The sequence below is a fragment of the Lampetra planeri genome, chromosome 8, assembly GCF_965212315.1.
Source record: "Lampetra planeri chromosome 8, kcLamPlan1.2.h2, whole genome shotgun sequence".
Classification (NCBI taxonomy): Eukaryota; Metazoa; Chordata; class Hyperoartia; order Petromyzontiformes; family Petromyzontidae; genus Lampetra; species Lampetra planeri.
Genome location: NC_136114.1, coordinates 1,867,150 through 1,873,407, shown reverse-complemented (window position 1 = coordinate 1,873,407; position 6,258 = coordinate 1,867,150). Strand labels below are relative to the sequence as shown.

Genomic DNA, 6,258 nt, shown 5'->3' with positions numbered 1-6,258 from the left:
GGATAAACCTGTTGGCTGCTATTTCGGAATATTTTAAGTAAATCTCGGCACAACGATCGACGCCCTGTGACTCATTGTTTGGCATCCAAATAGTATTTTCTATTTTTACAGAGTATGCTTTTGAACACGACAAACCCTGGTGCTGGTGGAAAACAACTCCAAACGCACGTCATCAAAGAATGTGGTTTCGTGACAAACAGGTCACATTTTTGTCTGCGCCTGCACCCATGAAATGGATCCTAGTTTGACACTGATCTATGCAAATACCAGAGGTGTGGACTCGAGTCATGTGACTTGGACTCGAGTCAGACTCGAGTCATGAATTTGATGACTTCAGACTCGACTCGACAAAATGTACAAAGACTTGCAACTCGACTTGGACTTTAACATCAATGACTCGTGACTTCACTTGGACTTGCGCCTTTTGACTCGAGAAGACTTGCTACTTCCCATGAAAACTGGGGGAAAAAATGTTCACACGGCCGCGCCGCTCTCAGTTTATCTGCATCTGTGAAAAAAATGTGCACCACCTGTATGCATGCAGAGAGCACGCGCGCTGCCTGCACGACATCCAATCACTGTAGTCCCACGTTGTTTTGATTGGACAGCATCTAAGCAGGCACATTGCAAGACAACCAATGAAGCGCAACAAGCAACAACGCGCCAGTTGGCAAAATGATACCGAAGATAGTTTCGTTTGGCTATAAAAATTACGATGTAGTCGACAAAAAACGAGTTGCAATTTGCAAAACATGCGGGTCGAAGATTACAGACGGTGCTGCCACAACGTCTAACTTTGTTCGACACCTGAAGTTGCACAAAGAAAGGTAAGTTTTGAACGAATGCTAAGCACCTTATCGGATGTACCGTAACTTACTAGCTGCTGCATATTTACTGTATCAACGAGACAGTAAACGCACGTCTCCCTTGCTGGTTAATGCTTACAAAAATAGGGATTTTTGAACCCCGATTATATGAGGTACATGAGTGTAGCACACTCAGATGGAAAACCTCTTCAACATCATGTCAACGTCCGTTTTAAAGTATCATTTCTACCTTGCTGCTAGACGGATAAACACAAATGTATATCTCAGTCTCTCCAACACACATGAGACAAAAACAGGCCTTCCAGTTTTACTCTTTCAATCGTTCAGTTTCAGAGTGGCTGGTGTGCTGCCTCATTGAGGTCGTTTATGTAATTTTGGTTAATCACAACTAAGCTGAACTGTCGCTGAAGACATAAACTATCACAATTAAACAATGAATGAGGCAGCAGTAGACCTGCAATTGCTGTGTGATGCAGCAAGGCACCATGGAATCTGGTGTGCAGGAGAGAGTGAACTATAAAGCAGGGGTTCCCAAACTTTACCATGACAAGGCCCCCCATATACCAGTAGATTCCAGCCAAGGCCCCCCTGACATGGGCCGTGCCACACTCTTTTTTTTGTGCACCTCCTTTCACAACTCGATGGAGTTGGTGCATCCCTAAACCCATCCAAGTACAACAGGAAACATAGTAAGACATATACACTGTAAAGAGGAAAATGATGACACAGTCACAGAAGATCCACCATTAGCCTTCCCTTTTCATATCATGCCCAAACAGCAGGCAGCGCATGGACATAGCGTGCTACCGTAGTCTAGGTCTGTGAGGCAGCGCACCACTGGGATATATACAGTATATAATAAAATAATAACGATTATAGTAGTAATGTTCAGAGATGCAATAGATTATTATAGTGCAGTTCTTAACTAATGGGGATATTGTTTAGCTTATTTTTGGTTTAATTTGGTTTATTTTACTTATTTAATTTATTCAATTATTTTGTTTTGCTATACTTTTCATGCCAACTTGCCATGGCCCCCCTAGCACCCCCTCGCGGCACCCAGGGGTCCCCGTCCCCACTTTGAAAACCACTGCTATAAAGCATATGACTTCAGTTTCTTGAGGGAAAGGGCTTTCTTATGACTTTTGAAGCAGTGAAAATATTCTTAATATTGCATACACTGAAACTGAAATGTATTATCGTATACCGTAGTGTACAATAGACAATGAATATTAACACAACAACATTGATATGAGTAAAGAGTAGTTTCAAATACAACATGTGTGGCTATAAGGGATTTTCTGACATCTGTTTCATATTATTTTCTGTTACAGGTATGAAGAATACCAGATGAACAAAAGCATCGTAGATGAACCACAACAGCCTTCAATCTCACAATTCCTGGACACTCGTGTAGGGCGTTACAGCATGAGCCACCCACAGCAGAAGGCCATCTCCAATGCGATACTGTCTGACTTGATTATTGATTGCAATTTTCCTCTATCTATTGTGGAAAATAAGAGCTTTCGTCACTTTCTGGCTGTGCTGGACAGCAAGTATACCCCAGTCTGTCGCCGAACGCTGACCACAAAAACAGAGAGCCTTGCTGAGGAGAGACGTTCAAAGTTAAAAACTCAATTGAGCAACACTGACCATGTTTCAGTCACTGTGGACATTTGGTCTGATCGAAAGATGAGGGGATTCCTTGGTGTCACTGTGCACTGGATGGAGAGAGATGCAGAGAGGGTACAGCTAAAGACAAATCTCTTGGCCTGCAACTGCTTCAAAGGCTTTCACACAGCGGAGCGCATCTGTGACCAATTTGAGGCAATATGTGATGAATACAACATCAAAGCTAAATTGGACTATATCATTAGTGACAATGCTGCTAACATGCGCAAGGCATTTACGGTCTGCTTCCCCAGCGAACAGGAGGAAGATGATGATGCTGGAGATAATCTTGATGATCCTGAGCTATGGCATGACTTAACCCTAGAAGACCAGCAAACCGTCGATGCTGCTATGGCAAAGAAACAGCGCCTGCAGTGTTTTGCACACACATTGCAGCTGGTGGTGGGAGACGGTTTGAAAGAAACAAAAGCGGCATGTCCTTCTCTCTCCAAGTTATCAAAACTTAGCTCCCTGCTCCACACAAGCACAACGTTTAAAGACATATTCGATGGTGAATTTGGGGAGCACAGAGGCATCCCTGCTGCAGTGAGCACGAGGTGGAATTCTACACTGCGGCAAGTGAAAGCAGTCCTTCATTGTGATCAGCAAAAGCTCTGCGCAGTTCTTGAGAAGGCCGGGCATAAAGAACTATCATTCACACTACGAGAGTGGAATCTGCTGAAGGAGTTGGTGGACATCTTGAAACCGTTCGGAGAAGCAACTGATTTGACACAGGGGGAGAAAGTCATTACAATCAGTGCAGTTGTTCCATCCGTCTTGTCCCTCAATCACCATCTTGAGAAGCTGAAGCCTCAAGTTCGTTTCCTGAGCGGCCTGGTCAGAGGTCTGCAGGCATCCCTGGAAAAAAGATTTCTTGGGATCTTCATTAATGTGAAAATGGCTCACTGCCCCCTTTTCAGACACAGTCTACCTGAAAGCAGCTGCCTTGGATCCAGCCTTTTGTCTGCTGTGGATTGAGCCCCATGTGCTGGTCAACCGTGACATCAAGGCAGAGGTGGCACAACGAGTTAAAGGTAAATCTTATTGACTTGCAATGCAACTTAAATGCAACGTAAAATAATTTGATCTTAATCTGATCTAGGATCGAATGTGATATTAATCTGACTTTAACAATAATAACAATTTTCAGTCTTGCACAGTATCATCAACATCAGTAATGGTAATAAGAGCTCTTTTGTTTATGCTGTTGTGACACGTTTTTTTAGAATTGATCCTGAAAGATGCTGCAGAGACGGAGCAACCTGTGCCTGTGCCGGTGCCTGCTGAAGAAGAACTAGAGGACATGGAAGGAGAAGGGCTGTTTGCTGCATACCATAAGAGGCAGAAAAGGGATGTTGGGACCCCACCAGCAGTACAGCTAAGTCACTAAATTGACATGGCAGAAGGACAGAATGCCCTTTTGTTCTGGGCACTGAACAGTAAGACTCTTCCTTCACTCTTTCAAGTAGCCATCCGAGTCTTGGCAGTGCCTGCTTCTAGTGCTCCAGTGGAGCGAGTTTTCAGCCATGGTGGCATCATTCTGCGTCCCCATCGTGCACAAATGACTGACAGACTTTTGGCCAATTTGATCTTTTGCAAATGCAATGCAGTGTAGGGGCCTCCCTCCACCTGTCCACAGCACGCATGCGCACACACACTCACTCTCTGCTCATCACTTGTCCACACAGCTCTCTCTCTCTCTCTCATACACACCAGTCTCTATGGAGGCATTCCAATTATATTATCAGGTTGGTCCAGTTTTTCAGAAGTGATAATTTTGAGGAGTGAGGATTTTATTGATGACATGTTTAAAAAAGTTTAGGCTAAAAGAACCCATGTCTATTTGAAAGTTAAACTGTTTTGCAATATGAGGTCAATGCAATACAGGACTGAAGCTGCTGTGCATTGTTCTAGTGCAATATGCTGTTGAAATAAGAGCATTTTTTGTGAAAATTAAATTTTATGTTTTTTACTGTGTTTGATTAATGTCATTGTATAAAAAGAGGTTTAAATAAATACAAATCTTACAGACATACATGATTTGTATAAATTTTATTTCTGTGGTAAGAGGACTTGAAATGACTCGAAACTAAAATGGTAGGACTTTGGACTCGACTTGAGACTTGCAGGCTTTGACTTCTGACTCGACTTGGGACTTGCCTCATCTTTGACTCGACTTGACTCGGGACTCGAGAGCAAAGACTTGAGACTTACTTGTGACTTGCATAACAATGACTTTGTCCCACCTCTGGCAAATACATTGCACAAAGTATAATCATAAGCGTCTTTGTGGGGAATATAAGTATCCATAATACAGGTTTTTGGGTTAGATCGCCTAAATATAAACGTGTTGTTAAACCCGCCACCACCCGACACAGCCAATTAGTAAGGTTGTCGCGTAAACAAAACGTGCCAATTCATTACCAGTACAACACACCGGTGTGTTGGAGAGTAAACCCACAACATTTACCATTCCAGTACGACGTTTCGCCGGTGATTACAACTTGCATCATCAGGCGATTAGCCAGCGTTGGCTGTCAAGCAGAGTTGGTTGTCGCCTGAAGAGGCTGGTTATAATTTCAGAATAATTACTGGCGAAACCTAGTACTCCAATGTTAAATGTTGTGAGTTTACTCTCCAACATACCTGTGTGCTGTACTAGTAACGAATTGGCATGTTTTGTTTACGTGACAAACCTTACTAATTTGCTGTCGGGTGGTGGCGGGTTTAACGACGCATTTATATTTACGTGATCTAAGCAAAAAACTTGGATAGTTCTGGCATTATTGTTAAAATGTACAGGAGTATTACCAACGGAACCTGGATATGCTACTGTGAATGAGAGATTTTAATTTACGAAAATGAACGGTTTCTTACACTTAAGAAAAGCCGGAATAACTGTAACTGCTGTTATACAGTGAATAATAATATATTTAAAAATAAATAAATAAACACGCTTTTATGAAATGTACTAAAAAGTAAAACAAATTATGTTCAAGTACTTTGCATTATATATGTTTAATATACTGTTGTTGTAACTGACTAAAAATAAAAGCGTGGGGCGTGTATATTGTTTATGATATAATATAGTATTGACATCAGTGTGACATACAGTGTAGGTATACCAAGTTTGTAGTCGATACCACATTGGGAAGTGGGTTAAAATTGAGTTACAAGATTTGAGAATACAACAACGACAACAACAGACAGAGTGAGTTAAATAAAAGCGTTTAATAATAATAATGAAAACCAATAACGGCTATACGCATACAAGAGGAAATTAAGAATGCGACCACAGTTAGTTCTTCGAGCTGGTGGCTTAGGCAAGGCTGAGAGCATTGCACATGCAAATGTTGTGGTCACATTACATGCTTGCAAGATACGATGAGAGTCGTGCCTTCCGACTGGGTGTGAGCACACCGGAAAGCGTGAAGTCGATGTATTTGGCCGATGCAAAAACTGCTGCAATGGTGTTGCACTGAACGACATGACAGTTAAAATTGGATAACAGTGTTCCACATTTCATCTTACCTATAAACGGTTTGCCTCGCAAAAGGGCAGCGCTCTCACTATCTTTCCCCAGGCGTTGGTCCGACAATAACTGTTTTCTGCTTGGCGCTTCTTCTACCCGTAGCACTGATCAAGTGATACAACTGATCAAGTGATACAATTGTAAAACGTGTTGAAAACCACATCACATGATCCCCACTTGGCAACACCATGGAGGCGAGGGTTGTTGGATCAAACACACACACACACG

The 6,258-nt window shown here is 42.3% G+C and overlaps 1 long non-coding RNA gene across 1 annotated transcript; it reads left to right on the top strand.

The window, feature by feature from the left end:
• Window positions 1-266: 266 nt before the first annotated feature.
• On the top strand, window positions 267-4,533 carry LOC144720202 (uncharacterized). Its single transcript, XR_013585730.1, has 3 exons — window positions 267-827; window positions 2,162-3,532; window positions 3,725-4,533. It is a non-coding gene; the product is annotated as an uncharacterized LOC144720202 (long non-coding RNA).
• The last annotated feature ends 1,725 nt before the right edge of the window (window positions 4,534-6,258 follow it).